The following is a 17961-nucleotide window of genomic DNA, read 5'->3' on the forward strand; positions in this document are numbered from 1 at the left end:
AAACCATTTATGTGTGAGGCTCTCACTTTAAAATGAGGTGCCAGGTATAAATAGGCAGGGCTAGATCAGCCACACAGCTTCTGGTCCTTTGAAAACTCAACAGGACTATAATCAGAGATAGAGAGGGACATTATATATGATATATATGTGATATGATAATGCGGTCATTTCACCAAGAGGACACACCTGTTCTAAATGGCTATGAACCTAACAAAGGGAGATTCGCATTCTAAAGTCCTCGCTCTCCCCACAGGCTGTGGGAGGGGCTTCTTTATAGGGATCTCGTCAGCGGGGAGGGCGGGGGGGCGGAGTTCTCTCAAGTCCGTGCTGGTGAGGTGTGCTGCTCACGGCTCCAGACTGAGGTGCCGCGTGCAGCGTCTCTGCACACGGCCCACTGCCGCCATCTTGAATTGACGAGCCGGGCGCAGTACTTCTGTCCACAAGACGCCGCCGAGCTGAGTTGTCCGGCGCAGCCGTTTTGCATGAGGAGCTCTGGTCTGAGGCCTCTGCCTGCTGCAACCTGTGAGCAAGTGAAACGAGATGAAGCACAAGGGAAAAATAAAAGGTTAGACTTTATTTTACTACTCAGATTCTATTTTTGTTTCCCAGGAATTGTTAATGAGCTTTGTTGGTGACATAAGCTTTTGAAATAAGAATGCAGTTTCTTTCATAGGTATAGGTTGTTTAGTTATCATTTTAGGTTATCTCTTTCTTCGTGACTAAACTCTGGTAATTTGAGTCTTAAAGAAATCGCCTGTTCATTTAAGCTGTAGAATTTGACATAGGTTGTTTATTATTTTCCTTTATTATCCTTTTAATATCTGGAGTGATACCCTTTTTGGTTCTTGATATTGGTCATTTGTATTTTCTCTCTTGTTTTCCTGGTAAGTCTGACTAGAGGTTTATTTATTTTATAGACCTTTCAAAGGATTATTGTATTATTTTCCTACTGCCGCTGTAATAAATTACCACTAACGTAGTAGTTTAAAACAACACAACTTTATTACCGTAGAGTTGTGGGAGTCAGAAGTTACAAATCAGCCCGGCTGAGCGGAGGTCACAATGCTGGCAGGGCCAGTTCCTTCTGCAGGTTCTGAGGGGAACACCCATTTTCTTGCCTCTTTTAGATTCTAGAAAAGGCCACCTGCATTCCTTGGCCCATGATCCCTTCTTGCATCTTTCAACTTCTTGCTTCTAGTATCACATCTCTAACTCTGAGCCTCCTGTCCTCCCTAATAAGGATGCTTGTGATTCCACTGGGCCCATCCAGATGATCAGGATAATCTCTCTGGTTCAAGAGCTTTAAGTAATCACACCTGCAAAATTCCTTTTACCAGCTAAAGTAATGTAGCCCCAGGTTCCAGAGATTAGGACGTGGACATCGTCAGAGGACCATTACACAGCCTATTACAATCAGCTCTTGATTTCATTGCTTTTCTCAACTGTATGTCCGTTTCCTAGTTTACTGATTTCCAATGTTCTCTCTATTATTTTCTTCCTTCTTTTTGCTTTAGATTAACTTACTCTTTTTCTAGTTTCTTAAGGTGTAAGTTTAGATTTTTTATTTGAGATATTTCTTCTTTTAGATTAAAAACATTTAATGCTCTACATTTCCCTCTAAACACTGCTTTAGGTACATCTCAAAAATTTTGATATGTTGTGGTTTCATTTTCATTCAGTTCAAAACATTAATTTTTTGGTGAAGTCTTCTTTGACCCCACAAGAAGTGTAGCTTCTTTGCTTTTTAAAGTCTTGGATTGTAGATTTGCAGCCAAGCAACAGCAACAACAAAAATTGTTTCATCCGTGTACTTAAAATCTGTGACCTAGGGCTGAAAATATGTCTTCACAAGAGTTAGTGGATACTAAGTAACTGGGCGGAACCCTCATTCATTTCAGCAGTGGGATGCTAGAAACACAGGGCTCCAAGGCAAATGGAAATTAAGATGTTTTCAGTATGTTAGATTGTAAATAAAATAAGACCTAGTGGCTGGAACTGCCACCATTGCAGTTTTAAAACTTTGTTAGAAGGGAACGAGGTCTCAAATTCCACCCTCTAATTGCTGAGAAAATACGCATAAAAGGCCTTCCCATCCACTCCCCTTAACATGGTGAAATGGTGCCATAAAGGTCATGTTCTTCCAACAAAGACAGAATGACCAGCATCATGGCAAAACTGCAATCAAGAATTCTGTCCCATTTCTACTTGCCCTCTCTCAGATATCACTGAATCTCTGCTATGGTCTTTGGCAATAATAAATAGAGGGTCTGGGAATATAATTTTGGCTGGGATATCCGCTAAGTGCTAAGGGTTGAAGTGTTTTCTAAAACAAGTGGATGTGAGACAGGTTCTTTGATAATCTTTAGTATTCTCTTTGGTCTCCTCAAAAGTGAGGCACATACAGGTACAGTTGAACTTTTAAGATCCTTAGAGAACTACACCTATTCCAGTGGAAGAGAACTCAACTGCAACTGCTAAAAGAACCACAGTCCTGCATAGGGATATCCTCTAGATAGACTCAGAAGAATAAAAAATAGGAGGATAGAATTTGGGACTTTAGTTTCTTTTGGCTTTTAACACAAAGGAAAGATAATTTGATTTTAGACTTTAATATTCAAGGAATTTAATTTTGGACTTATAATTTCAACCTGGGAAATCCATGATAAGAGAAGGTTTATACTCAAATTTGGAAAATTTTTATTATTGTCATTTTATTGGAATATCTTAATATCTAATGAGCTCTTTTGGATAACGTGGCTGGACTTAATTTTGGATGGGAAATAGAATATGGAGTGCTTGCATCTAGTATGGCTTGGGGTTTTAAAATTTATGTTATCACCCACTACGTAGATTTCTAGGGACATAAATCATCACTGTGCATTAACAGTGCCATGAAAGAATAGTGGTCAGTATTGAGAGAAAAGCCTCATGAACTGAGAGCTATACTATTCCAGTAGACTGCTGATTCCTTCCCCTGAATGGAGTGCCACATCTCTGCTAGACCATAGAATTAGAGGTTAAACCCAATGGGTTAAGAAGGAAAAAAAAAGCTGAGGAATGATAGGAGGAAACATTCCTTTCTTTTGATTCCATTGCTTGTTCAAGGTTGAGAACCATTGCATTAGAGCGGTGATTCATTACCTGGGAACTTGTTATAAATGCAGATTCTCAGGCCTCACACAGCCTCACTGAATCAGAAACTCTTAAGTGGGCCCAGTAATCTGTGTTTATAACAAGCCCTCCAGGTGATTCTGATACATGCTCAAGTTTGTGAACCACAGCAGTGAAGTAATTCTGCTGGTCTCTTGCTACCTTCTTGCCTGTTCCTAGTGAGTGAGGGGAAGGTGGGGATGACCTATCAGATTAATACATTTGAGAGAACAAAGTGGACATATGAGGTGCTTCTGGCACTTCTTTCTTTAGACCCTTCTGGTTCTCTTTCTTTGGAAACTGCCTTCATATGGAGAATATGCTGTTTTGGCCTATTCTCCCCACTATGTGGGAAGACTGAAGAGCAGGCACTGCCCCCAATCAGAGAGGCTTGAACCCTGGGAAGTATAATTTAGGCAACAGTAAGAAGTCCATTTGCCTTTCATGCCCAAGCCAGGTGCCCAAGGACTGTATCATTAATATCATTTCTGTCTGTCTGACTCCTGTGTTTGTGTTTATCTCTCAGTTGTTTCTGAACTTGGGCAGTGAAGAGGGATAATATTTATTAGGTCCCCTCAATTCTAACCTCTGGGGGAGTTGTGGCATATTTGCCATCCTTGAATTAGGCTAATTAAGATGTTTTGAACCCTGTTAAGCATCCTGCTCTGGGAAGGTGCTTGGGTGTGTGGATAAGGAACGGGAAGCAAACAGAAATCACTTACTGTGTTCTGTCAGAGCATTCCTAAACAGTCCACTGCCATGAATTCATTTGTTGAAACAGAGTCAAGAAGAATATTATTCACATTATAGGCTGGAGGCTCTCCATTAGAAATTAGTCAAGAGCAAGAAGTGACAGAAACTCAAGTTAGTTCATTATGTTGTCTGCTAGACCCAGATGTGCATTCAGAAGTAGTGGCTCATGTCACCTTTTGGATTCTCTATGAAATATATATGGAATATACTACTGTCCATTCATGATCACAGATAATCAAGGGTCAGCCAAACTTGGGAGAGATCTAAAATGTAAGACATTTCCAAAATTGGACAGAAACAAGCAGCTGCAAACTTCTTCAACCTGATTTCCATGTTTTATGATTCCAAACATGTAAATTTCCCCTCCTATGACAGTATTTTGTGATTAACTACGCAATTTGTTTTCTTTTTATAGTCTCTGGGTATCTAAGATTAAATTAGTTACATGTCAATAAACTCTATATTTTTATTATTTCAACAAAACTGTGCTACTTCCTAGTATTGAAGTTCAGTTGAGGACACAGCCTCAGGGAGGAAGATAAAATATCATGGCAGTTAAGTGCAGGATTTTGTGTCTCACTGAATCTTTTCTCAGGGGCTTGGTCCCCTAACTTTTTTGCTAAAGTAAGATTTGTTCAGAATCGGGCATTATAGGGGATTCCCTCGTGGTCCAGTGGTTAGGACTCGGTGCTTTCACTACCGTGGCCCAGGTGCAATCCCTGGTTGGGGAACTAAGATCCCACAAGCTGCACGGGGAGGCCAAAAAAAAAATCAGGCATTATGGTTATTAACATGTAGAACCTAGAAATGTAAATAATCTTGCATAATTGCCCACCAGGATTCTGTGTAAATAGGCCCAGCACTGAGGCCCACCTTCAGGATGGATTAAATTAAGTAAGAAGTCCAAAAGTGATGGCAAGACCCATCAAGATTGACACCTAGAGAGAAAATCCGATCGGAAGTTTACTACAGTTTGTCCTTGGCTTGTTAACATGTTATGCTGATTGTGCTACAAAACTTCATTTATTGTCAGTTGTTTAGAACTTAAAAAGCTTGAAGGTTTTCTTACTTACAAAGATTAGGGCCCCTGTCTAGTTCACATTTAATCCATAATTTTTAAAAAATTTATTTATTTTATTTATTTATTTTTGGCTGCGTTGGGTCTTCGTTGCTGCATGCGTGCGCTCTCTAGTTGCGGCGAGTGGGGGCTACTCTTCCTTGCAGTGCTGGCTCCTCATTGCTGTGGCTTCTCTTGTCGTAGAGCACAGGCCCTAGAGTGTGCAGGCTTCAGTAGTTGTGGCGCGTGGGCTCAGTAGTTGTGGCTTGTGGGCTCTAGAGCGCAGGCTCAGTAGTTGTGGCGCACGGGCTTAGTTGCTCTGTGGCATGTGGGATCTTCCCGGACCAGGGCTTGAACCCGTGTCGCCTGCATTGGCAGGTGGCTTCTTAACCACTGCGCCACCAGGGAAGTCCCTTAATCCATAATTTGACCGCACATTTACAATGAAATACTATACGTTTGTAGTAAAAGTAGTGTTTTTACTGTAGCACTAGTAATTCAGCCCCCCCCCAAAAGAAATAATAAATATAAAATAGCTGTTGTTTATTTTGGATGTTTTAGAGGATAAAGGGATAGAAGAATAATTTTGATAAGATTCCAAACAGGATTTCTATGTACTTTCAAGTGTTCTAGAATTTGACAACACTGATACCTTCAGGGTAGTTTTCTTTTACCTAAAGTTTCTAGGGAACTTTAAGTAATTGCTTTTGTTTTTTGAAGACAAAGAGCCTTTTAAGAGGGGAAAAAATGTTTCCCTAAGGTAACCAGGCCAGAGTTGAAAGAGAGCAGAAGAAGGGGTTGGGTTAAAGTGTGTTTGTGTGTGTGTGTGTGTGTGTGTTGATGTGAAAAATAGAAGTGCTTAGGTAGAATTAACTGAGTCTGAAAGCAGGAAAGTCTAAAGAAATGCGAGGGTGGTAGCATGGGCAGTCCCGTGGAGGCTATTTATTTATTTATTTAAAAAAATATTTATTTATTTATTTATTTGGTTGTGCCAGGTCTTGGTTGTGGCAGGTGGGCTCCTTTAGTTGCGGCAGGCGGGCTCCTTAGTTGCGGCATGCATGTGGGATCTAGTTCCCTGACCAGGGATTGAACCTGGGCCCCCTGCATTGGGAGCGCAGAGTCTTAGCCACTGCGCCACCAAGGAAGTCCCTGGTGAACATTTGGTTGAATGAGGTAGATACATAATTTATTAAATTGCCTCTAGGTGTTCATCTAGAACTGTATTACTTTTTTTTTTAAATATCTTTATTGGAGTATAATTGCTTTACAATGATGTGTTAGTTTCTGCTGTATAACAAAGTGAATCAGCTATACATATACATATATCCCCTTATCTCCTCCCTCTTGTGTCTCCCTCCCACCTTCCCTATCCCACCCCTCTAGGTGGTCACAAAGCACCGAGCTGATCTCCATCACTTCTTGATTTGGAGGGCACCTCAGGTAGCCTCCGGGCAGCTGGGTGGTAGGTGCCTTGCAAACGTCCATTTGTGCATGTGGGAGCTCATACGGTGAATGTTCATAACTAGGAGGATGCAATCAAATTGATTTGCATATCAGCTAGACCTGCTAAGTTTTGGGCATGCCAGTTCTTTTTACCCTTGGTTAATATTCGGAGGCAAATCAGAAGCTTCTAGATCCTTATGGTGCCTTGGAGCCACCACTGAATTCTTGGTCTGTTTCAATTTCCCCCTCTCTGTATGGGCTCAGCCAGCATCTCCATGTAAGGGCAGTGAAAGCACCAAGGGGAGGGACTCCTGCCTTTTTACACATTACTCATGAATTTTCAAGTGTGCCTGTCGGCTGCTGATAGTGGCAGCTTCCTTAGACCTCCTACAGGATAATGGCCTTGGACATGGTTGCTGGAGAGGCAGCAAATGAACTGAACTCCTTGTCCACATGTCAGATCAGAAGCAAGCGGCCAGGGCTGTGCCAGGTGTAATTCACAGAAATGGCCCCAAAGAAATGAATGCAAATGTAAACCTGGCTGCTCTCTGCAAGGAAAGGCATTCCCGATCTGTTCTTTGACGACAGCTGCTGCAGAGAGCAAATTGTCCTGGAGCTGAAAAACAATTTGAGAAACGGCAGATACCTAGGGGTCAGTGCTCACGTAGGAGCTCTCTGTCGTAGCAAAGTGTCAGAGGACCTCAGCTGAGAGGAGACCAGAACTACTGTAGGATTCATTGCTGAATTGCAAAGAGATAAGTATGAAATGCATATTTTTTTAGGGGTTCATAATTAGCAATCAAATTCCTCTTGTAAACAGAACATTGCATTCCTCTTTGCAATGTTTAAGTGCCTTTTGATAACCAAGTCTTACAGAGTGGGTTCATTCTGAGTCACTCTTGCAAATGAGTTTCCTGAGACTTTCAGAGGAAAGCCCTGAATCCAGCTGAAAGAGGGACAATCACATTGAAATGGAAAATCTGATCCTGCTGTCTGATAGCATCTGGCATTTCCAATTTGGCTTACTTATTTGCAAATTAAACTTTACAGAAATCTCATGGAGTAACTCAGTGATAAGCTTTTATTCTTTGCCTGTGAATATCAGCAGTGGTAAAAGGCCTTATCCCACAATTCATAAAGAGGAGCTGTCCTGATTAATAACGTTAAGGACTCACAAATCCCCAAACAAGTTCAGGAAGTTTTGTGATAAACACAAACATAGATACAGTGTGCCTTTTGCTGCATTCTGGTTCTAATCTGCTCTACTGGAGTCAGGGCTCTGGGACACCACTGTGCCATTTTTACGAAGGTAAAATTTTTAGCAGTTCCTTGGCATTTGGGGTTACCAATTATTCTGCTCTTTTTTCTTTTTCTTCTTTTCCTCTACCTTTTGTATTATTATTGTCTTCCTTTCTCCTTAGGAAGCAGGCTTCCAAATCATTCCAGTGATGAGTTGCTAATCGATGGGACCTGTCCCTTTGAGGATTATATTATCTTCTTCCTTTCCATAAAATCCCGTTAGGTTCCAAGTCATAGGCCTAGGGATAACTTCCCCACTGTCCTTTATGCCCTCTCAACATCTCTGGCATCTAGCTTTGCACAAAAGCTGACTCACAAAATTGGCACAATCACTTTGTGAAACTGGACGTATCTGCAAAAGCTGATCATGTGCACATCCTTTGACCTGGCAGTTCTACCACTTGGCTTGTACCCAACAAAAATGGGTATACATGCACACAAAAGAAATGTACATGAACGCTCATACCAGCACTGTTCAGAATGGTAAAAAGCTGGAATCAACTAGCTTACCATCATAGGTAATTGATTAAAAAATGTGGTATATTTATAAATAAAATATGAAGATGAGAATGAACAAACTGCAGCTAACGACATGAATTACCATCACAAAAATAATGTTGAGCAAAAGAAGCCAGACACAAGAGTATAGAGTGTGGGTGTACTTCAAAAATGGCAAAACTAATCTATGGTGTTAGAAGTCAGAATAGTAGGGATGGGGGCTCAGATAGTGGCAGGAAGGAGACACCACTAGGGCTTCTGGTGTTCCAAGATGATCTGCTTCTGCATCTAAGTGCTGGCATATTGTTGTGTTCACTTTGTGTACTTTTCCATTTGTATGTTACATTACTATATATATATATATATTTTACTTTAAAAGAAAAAAATTAAACACTGAAAATCACTCTGAGATACATTCATCTTTTTCCAAAAATAGAACCATTTCTGTACAAAACTTAACCAAACAGCAAGCTCAGTTCTACCACTGAACAAGCTACCCATGGCATTATCTTAGTAGTCATAGTTATTAGTATCAGTGGTAAAGCTTTGCACCTAGCTAAAAGCATTTCTAGGGTTGGTGAGCATAATACCTACAGAAATTTGACAAATATTTTAGAGCCTATTGTGTACCAGGTGTTGCGTCAGTTACTGGGGTTAGAACAATGGGTAAGACCCAGACCTGCCCTTAGAGAACTCCTTGTCTACTCTATTTCTAGACTTCCCTAGTCTCCTACTTTGCTTCACCCAGGTCCCATCCCACACACTCTGCTGAGCCTACCATGTTTCTCCGTCTTCCTCTTTTGTCTCCTGTGAATACATCAACTTTCCACTCATGGAGCCATGCTGCAGCAGAGTTGAAACTGCTAGCACACTGGGGCAAGAAGCCAGCTGAGAACTGGATTTCAGATATCGCTAGAATGTACCCCTCTCCAGTCTGAGATGCATGAATCTCAACCACCACAACCCCTGTTTAGCTACTCATTGCTAAAAGCAGATACCTTGAAAACTCAGCTCTGATATTTGCAATTCTGCATGATGTATTAACCTTTCAAGCCACTATATGATCAGTTAACACACCAAAGTAATTTGAAGAATTATAACCAAGTGGCATCCAGCATCATCCAGAAGTGCTTACTAATAAAGTAAAAATTTCTCAGAAATATGCTTATTGTGTAGATACTGAGGTATTCTAACTCTGTGGTTCCAAACCTGGGGCTCCTGGATCTCTAGGTAGGAAAAAAGGTCCTTAAGTTATTTGTAGTAATGTTAAAAAGCCTCACAGAAATTGCCTTCTCATCGACAGTAAGGTTTACAGGCTAGGTAAAAGGTAAAATTTTTGGTTTGATTAGAAATAAATAATCTTTGTATAGTAAACTTGGTTATTGCCTGTTGATCACAAGTTCTAATTGACGGTTTTCGATGACTATGATAAATGCAGATTGGTAAAGGAATTAATTATTGTTTAGCAGAATGAGTTTTCTTGAAAGATCAATTTCAAAATGTGAGGTCCCTGAAGTTAATAAAATAATAAAATGGCTTTGTGACTGTGAAAACTTTGGCAACTGCTGATCTAGTTTAATTTCTTGCCCTTCTATAGGGCCAGCAGAGGGCGCTGGAATTAAATTATTCCCTAGAGCCATTGTTTCAAGAGCACTAGATAACTCAGGAGAGGAGGATTGGACCAGAGGAAGAGGCCCCTGCAGGATGGAGAGTGACCACACTGGGATGGCACGTCCCTTTCATGTCAGAGTGTTTAAGGAGTAGGAGATGTAACACGCAACAAGGAAGGAACAGTTTTTTCATGGTGGCACTGTTTTTATTATGTTCTTTAATTGCCCACAATAGTTCAGAGATAGTGTTTGTCCATTTAGGGCATAGCACCATGGATAAGCCCACCTCTGACCTCCTGAAGTGTCATTGTCATCAAAAGGAGCAGGTCTGAACATGTTAAAACAGTGGAGTTGTCTTGGCATTTCTGGGCTTGGTTCCTCCTCCTCCTCTCTCTACTCTTCCTCCAGGGAGGACCCTGGCAAAATTATTCCAGGCATTAACATGTTGGAAAGGGAGGTTCTTTTTGGTCAGGGGGTATAAATCTCCCACTGCTTCCTGCCCAGAATGTATAAGGAAGATGCACCTTGCTCTGTCATCCTGAAGGAGGCTCTGTGGCAGGGAACACACACAGGACAGTCTGCACACCATCATTTCATTTTCTCTGCAAGACTGATTATCTCCTTCTGGAGAAACTGAGCATGGGTCATCTTGTCTCACTGCTTTTTTTTTATAACTACACATTCCACTGATTACTACTCTACAGATCCACATCGAGTTTCGTTAAGGCACTTAACCTACTTAATTATAAGAATTCTTGTACTCATCATTGCTTCACATTTTAAATGTTCCTACAGTGCTCAAATTTGTTTACTCAAGCTGGATACTTGACTTCCAAGCTAATTTTATGTATTCAAACTTTTTAAAATGTGATTTTCTTCTCTCCTTCTATTTTGAATAAGTGCTACACGATTGGAAATGTAACCCTTGTGTTCTGAGTCCATGTAAGAGAAATAGAATGGGCAACCCCTTCTATGGCATCCCTAACAGCTCAGTCATCTTCCTCACGTTTGACTGCTTCTAGTGATGGGGTTAGGAGAGGGTGCTCTAACTCACAGGGCAAGATTTCTGGTCATCTGATATTAAATAGAAATCTGCTTCTTTGAATTGTCCAACAATAGATGCCACTTCTGATCTTCTTCCTCTCAATTGTACTTCAGATTTTTGAAAAGCGCTATCCAATTTTGCCTCTAATTTTCTCTGTCCTGAAGACTGAACATGTCTAAGATCTTTAATAATGTCTTATGTGACATGAGCTTCTTTTCTCTCCTTTGTCATCATGATCAAAAATTTTCTATTTGTCAGTATCTCTTAAACTCTGTCTATATCCCTCTACCAGATAAGGAGATGACTAGATTTTTGAGGATTCAAGGAGCTTAGGCTGGCATGGAGGTGAGTCTGGGCTGATCCTGGGGCTGCAGGATTTGCAGCAAAGAGAAAGGCAAAAGTCAACGACCTTATGCAAAGTTTGGATCCAAGGCCAAGCTGAAAATTCAAGCACAGCATTTGAATCTAATGTAACTGGGCCAAGAAGCAGAAACCAGCTAAGAGGTGGGTTCAGAGCAGTGCAAAGGGTCCCTGATAGCCTCTGTTGCATCACCCTATGGTGAGGAAAGGACCTTATGTGCTTAAGTAGTTTCTTTCATTGTATCCACATGGGTTTGACCACATCTCTTAGCTCCAACTGAGTGCATCTTCTAAAGATACAACCAATAGTTGCTGATGATTCCTTAGTGATGGACAGCTGGTGATAAAGGTTTGCTTCTTATGGTAAGATTTTTTTTGAGCTCAGTAAAGGTTTTGTGGCTTTTCTCTGTCACACAGGGGTGTGTGCCTGGTGGTTTTTCTGATACCACTTATGACATGAAATATGTGTTTTACTTCTATCAATACATTAATTCTTCAGTTCTCTGACACCAACTTGCTGTCCAACAATTCAATACAATTTTGACACTATCCAGAGTTAGCAAAGACCCCACAGGTTAAGGACTCAGTCCCACAGGACTACCCCCACTTTAGACATCAGTTGCACATTGGGGTGCCAACTACCCACACTTCTGTCTGGATGAATACAAATTTGGAGGTTCCCATGACCCACCCTCAAGATTGATAATTTGCTAGAATGACTCATAGAACTCAGGAAAATAGTTTACTTAATGTTTGCCAGTTTATTATAAAGGATACAACTCAGGAACAGTCAAATGGAAGAGATACATAGGGCAAGCTATGGCGAGGAGGGGCTCCAAGCTTCCATGCCCTCTCAGGGCATGCCACCCTCCCAGCACATCAGTGTGTTCACCAATCCTGAAGCTTTCTGAATCTCTTTGTTCAAGTGTTGTTATAACCCAATCTCCAGCCTCCTTCTCCTCCCCAGAGATTGAGGTGGGAGGGGGCTGGAAGTTCCCACACTCTAATCACTGTGTTTGGTCTTTCTGATGACTAGTCTTCATTTGGAATCTATCTAGGGACCTCCACTGTGAGTCATCTCATTAGTATAAACTCTCAGGTATAGTGGAAAGGAGCTCATTGTGAATGACAAACAACCCCCCTACCTATTACTCAGGAAATTTCAAGGGTTTAGGAGCTCTGTGCCAGGAACCAGGGACAAACATCAAATATATTTTTTATTACACCATAGGGGACAGCAAGGTGGCCTCTAATATTGATGTTCAAATTTCCCTTTGAGAATGAAATTAGACAAACCAAATATGTAATGAATTATATTGGCTCCTAACCTCTAAGGAATAATCTGGGAATGTGTGATGGGTAGTTTTCAAGAACAACTGAGCTAGAAAAATATTAGCCCAGGTCAGTGCCTTGAATATATGTCAATTTTTGCCGGCCTAAAGCAGTAACCTTATCAATTTATATAAACAGACAGAAAAAAAACAAACCTGGCTTAAAAAGATTAGATGTAGTTATCCTGTGAGATAGAAGAAGGTAAGGTACAGTTTGTTCAGCACAGGCAGGGGAGAGAAATAATCTGGATCTAGGAGAAATGAGTATTTGAATCATCCTAGAGGTGTTCTCCATTGTGGAGCAGGAATGACTCATCAGACCTTTGTATGTTTGGATGAAATATTTCTCACAATTCTCCATTTCTCTGTGGTCTGATTCCGTGGTTACCAACAAGGCACTGATTGTGATTCAGTTTTTTAGGTTTCTTGATTGTAAAAGCACCATGGAACGTAGATATGGAGCATCTGGCCACTGGAAAGGGATAGGTCAAATTGGAAAATTGTATCAATATTTTCATTCTCCTATATAGGTAGAAAAGTTATAGTTTGCATGTCAGCCACATGCATGTCTTCAGTAACTGCTTACTCCCTAATCTGTGACCTCTGGCTGGATCTCTCTTGATAGATGCACCTCATTGTCTAATGCATCATCACTAAGTCACACCCACAACTTCAACTCAACCTGTGCAAAACTGAACTCAACAAAACTTTCCCTACCGATCTCCTTGAATACCTCTACTTCAGTGAATTACCCCATCTGGTTGCCCAAGCCAGAAGCATGAGAGGCATCACAGGCCCCCAGTGCACCCTGCCTCACCTTTTGGAATTAACTACCAAGTGCTGCCCATCCCATCTCATCTCCTCAAACCTGCCCCCTTCTTTACAGGATCACAGCATTAGCTCTGGTCTCATTGTCCAGGACCACCCAGGATCAGATTCAGGCAGGTCTCTTGTGTTCCATTCTGCCCCCTGCTGCCAGAATAATGCTGCTAAAATGTGAATCAGCCCATGTCAGTTTTATGCTTGAAATTCTTCAATAACTTTCAGGATTCCAGACTTCTAGCTTAGTGCTAGGGCCCCCCTTGAGATGCCATCTCAGTCCCCACCCCCCAAAGACATCCTGCGTTACAGTCTTCCTTATAATTTCCCTGAATGCGTCATGCAGTTTTGCACCTAGGCTACCTAATACAAATTGTTTCCTCTGCCTGATATAGTCTCATCTTCCGAGCAGACCCCTCCCTTGCTGTGTTCACATCAACGCTCTTTCTCCAGAAAGCCTTCTCCATAGCCTCCCTTTAACCCACCTTCCTCAATTTTGAGAACCCTGATTTTTTTCCTCCGGTAACATTAAGGGATTATCTATGGCATATCCCATGCCGTAAGGTACTGCAGTCTTGGTTACCCATCTTACACCCAAGATCTCTTAGAGGGCAGGGATCTAACATGGTTAAATGAGTAAATACATGAGAACAATAGCTCTCATCAAATGTTTGAAGATCTTTTATTTATTCAACAAATTAGTGATTTATCCTAAGACCCCGAGGAAGGAGTAAATACCAAGGAGCAAAAGTTACAGGGAGGCCAGTTTTGGTTATTTTTAGAAATTTTTTGTTGCTAACAAATATAGCTCCCTTAAAATTAAATCAGCTGTTTATGAGATGGGGAGCTTCCTGTTACAGGAGAAGTTCAGGTAAAGGTTGGACTCCTTTGTGAGGCTGTTACTGGGGAGCTTCAAGCATCCGATGGGGACTGAACTTTGTGGTTGTCATTAGGCTGGTCACTAATGTTCTGCCTCTCCCACCACAGACACAGAGAACCACTTCCCACCCTCTTTGAAGTTAGGCACCAATGTGTGATTGGTTTTGGCCAAAGAAACAGGAGCAGAAGTGATGTGTGTCATTTCTAATCCGATTCCCACTACTTTAGTCATCATGGAAGCAATGCCAAGGTGATGCCTCTGTTAGCCTGGGGCCCTGAGTGACCCCTGGGAGCAGAGCCCCTCTGCTGGCCTGCATTAGACGTGTAGAAGGAGTGAGAAATCAGTTTTGTTGTTTTAAGTCACTGAGATTTGGGGTTTATTTGTTCCCAGAGCATAACCTGCTCTCTTGACTGGTAATACTCCTATGGTCCCATCCAGGCCCATGAGTCTGTTGAGGGAAATAGAGGGGTTGAAGGGGTTCTGGGGAAGGCGATGGCATGTGAAGATCTCAGGGGAACATTGTGGAGAGGAAGGTAAAGACAGCTTGTAGGTTCTCACAGCTTGGTCTTGGCCCAGGCCCGTGGGCTTATAAGGAAACTTTGCTGTTCCAGAAAAGTTATGATAAATCTCTTTATGAACTTGAGACTGATGGACCACATTCAGCAGGGCATCACATGCCAGACAAAGGCCACTGGCTAGAGATGGATGAAGGTACAGCTTCCCACCTGGCCAAGTTGATTGGGAGGCTATGGGGCCAGTGAAGAGAGGGACTCTGCCTGGGGCTGAACTCCAAAGTGTGACTTGGGAACTAGTGTCAAGAGCCTGGGGGTGAGGACTCAGTTCTCGCCTTGGATGTTAGCTGTGTGACTCTGGGCTGTGGCTTAGCCTGGCTGAGCCTTAGCTGCCTCATAAATAAAGGAGATTAGAAAAACTTCCCTTCTGCCTCACAGGAATTTTACGGTGATCAGGAGATAATGTGCCTGGAAGTGTTTTGTAAATTGAAAATCACTAATCAGACATCAGAGACTGTCGCTCTTGTTCTTCCATTAATATTCTCAGCCTCTGCTTGCTTTGCCTGCTTTTTCTTCTTTTATACACCTTAGGTGATATTCTTTAGATACAAGGCAAAGATTGTAGTGGTAAGCTCTTCCATTTAATAGTGCTTTCACATATGCAGTCCTACCCTGCATACCCCATTACCAATCTTGCAGTAGAAATTTCTCTCTTGGTTTATTAAAACGCAAACCTCACAAAACACACATATTTTTTAAAACATTTTTGATTGATGTTTACATTTTTAAAATTTATATTACATCCCTCCAAATCAGTACATCACATTTAACAAAATGGCATGAAGGAGAAGTCTTGAGTTCCAAATATAATTGGCAGAGCTCCAGAATTCCGTGTTTTGGAAAGCACATGCAGTGTCAACACAGCCTTGCTGGCACCACGGGGCTGAATCACTAGTTATACAAAAACCACCATTTGTCAGCAACCTTATTAATTGTTTGGTGATAGGAGAGGGATGTTTTAAGCGTTTTCCATTCTAGCATGAGAGTATGTTACTCAAAAATAAGTGTTTTAGTTTGGCTTTAGGATAGTAAATGGGCATTTTGGTTTCAGGTAGACTGCTAAGTTTTCCATTTACAATTATAAGAGTCTCTGTATTAGTGTTATCTTGCAGAAAAGTCATAAGTAGATGACTGACTTTAAGCATGAGAAATAGGCATTATAATTTGATTTTGATCCTCCTCATTTGTGCAGTTGAAAAGTATGAGGCTCAAAGGAGTTCAGGATTTTTCCCAGAGTCCCACAGCTTCTTGTGAAGAATGAATCCTAGCTGACTGTGACACATCTGTGCTTCTGCCTTGGCCCGCGGTCTCTCCAGTTCTTTCTGGGCTGGGCCTGTGTTCTTCTGGTGGACTCTGTCAGGGGCTGTGTCTCTGTACAGAGACAGCTCTGCACGACCAACCTCAACCCCCTCCCCAGCCCTGGGACAGCTCAGGTGTCTGGGGAATGATCTCTCAAGTGACGTGAACATGACATTCTGTGTCTTAGCTTGGGCTGCTGTAACAAATTCCCATAGACGGGGTGGCTTAAACAACAAACATTTGTCTCTCACAGTTCTAGAGGCTGGAAATCCAAGGTCATGGTACCAGCTTGGTTGGGTTCTTTTTTTTTTTTTTTTTTTTTTAAACTTTGGGTTTATTTATTTATTTGTTTTTGGCTGTGTTGGGTCTTCGTTTCTGTGCGAGGGCTTTCTCTAGTTGCGGCAAGTGGGGGCCACTCTTCATCGCTGTGCGCGGGCCTCTCATTATCGCAGCCTCTCTTGTTGCGGAGCACAGGCTCCAGACGCGCAGGCTCAGTAATTGTGGCTCACGGGCCTAGTTGCTCCGCGGCATGTGGGATCCTCCCAGACCAGGGCTCGAACCCGTGTCCCCTGCATTGGCAGGCAGATTCTCAACCACTGTGCCACCAGGGGAAGCCCTTGGTTGGGTTCTTGATGAGGGCTCTCTTCCTGGTTTGCAGTTGTGTTTTCAAATGAGGAAAGAATAAGGTCTAGTCTCTTCTCTTCTTATAGGCACACTAGTCCCATCATGGGGATGCCACCTTCATGACCTCATCTATGCCTAATACCTCCCATAGGCCCCACTTCCTAATACCATCGTACTGAAAGTTAGGGTTTCAACATATGAATGTTGGGAGGACACAAACATACAGACCATCACATCCTGGGACAGGTTTTTATCTCAGCAGATACCAGCTAAAGTCTCTTTAGCAGCATTTTCTCTGGCCTTCACCCTGTATTTAAGTCTGAGTTCTCAGATTGATTAGCCATTGGGAGATAGTAGAAATTACTCAAAAATCACAATAGCCAGAACAGTGAAATATTGTATTTTAGATTGTTTGATTATGGGAAAAAACCCAATCAACTAAACAAACAAAAAGAGGGTTGTTGGAAAGATAATGTGATAGCTACAGAGCCCATGGGTTGGAAGTGCAGCCAGGGCTCTGGAAGGATCCAAAGCAGGACCAGTTGGTGAGGCAGCAGCTGCCGTCTCTGTTCCTTTGTGGTCACAGCCTCTTACTTCTGTGTTCTTCTGGGAAAGTGCTCCTTTTATCCCTCTTTTTGCTACCACCTTTCTCTGCTCCATTTGAACTCAGGTTAAGGATGGCCCCTCTAGCCCTAGCTCTAAAAGTTCCTAACGGAGAGTAGTAATAGCATTTGTGCACCAAATCCAGATTCTTGGGAGGCAGAAGCTACCTGATGTTACTTGAGTCATATGGTCACCCTGATTTGATCAGTTATCACAGTAGAAGGGGTTATGGATATACATGACTGCAAAGGTCCACCCCTGCCAGGAGGATGGGATGGACACACAGGAGCCAGAGATTTGGCCGAATAAACAATCCTGCAGAACAATTACAAACATGTTTCAGATTCACCCTTTGGTTCTAAGGGGAAATGGGGAATAGAAAAAGGAAAGAAAGGAAAAAATAAGACAGATATGGTCTTTAATCATATGTATGTGTATGAAGATGTGTGTGTGTGTATACATACACACACACACACACATACATACATACTTGCACATCTCTCTCTAGACCTTTGGGATTGCGTTCTTTAATGAAGTAAATCCTTCTCTCCACCCCCTTTCTTTTTTTTTTTTTTTTTTAATTTTTACACTTTATTTATTTATTTATTTTTGGCTGCG

General features: G+C 41.8%; 1 long non-coding RNA gene across 1 annotated transcript in view; it reads left to right on the top strand.

The window, feature by feature from the left end:
• Positions 1-342: 342 nt before the first annotated feature.
• Positions 343-17961, top strand: part of LOC133084328 (uncharacterized) — a 127689-nt gene continuing 110070 nt past the window's right edge. Inside the window, exon 1 of the long non-coding RNA XR_009699422.1 lies at positions 343-565. This is a non-coding gene — a long non-coding RNA (uncharacterized LOC133084328). The remainder of the gene's footprint in view (positions 566-17961) is intronic.

Source organism: Eubalaena glacialis, chromosome 2, assembly GCF_028564815.1.
Source record: "Eubalaena glacialis isolate mEubGla1 chromosome 2, mEubGla1.1.hap2.+ XY, whole genome shotgun sequence".
In the NCBI taxonomy this organism is placed as follows: domain Eukaryota; kingdom Metazoa; phylum Chordata; class Mammalia; order Artiodactyla; family Balaenidae; genus Eubalaena; species Eubalaena glacialis.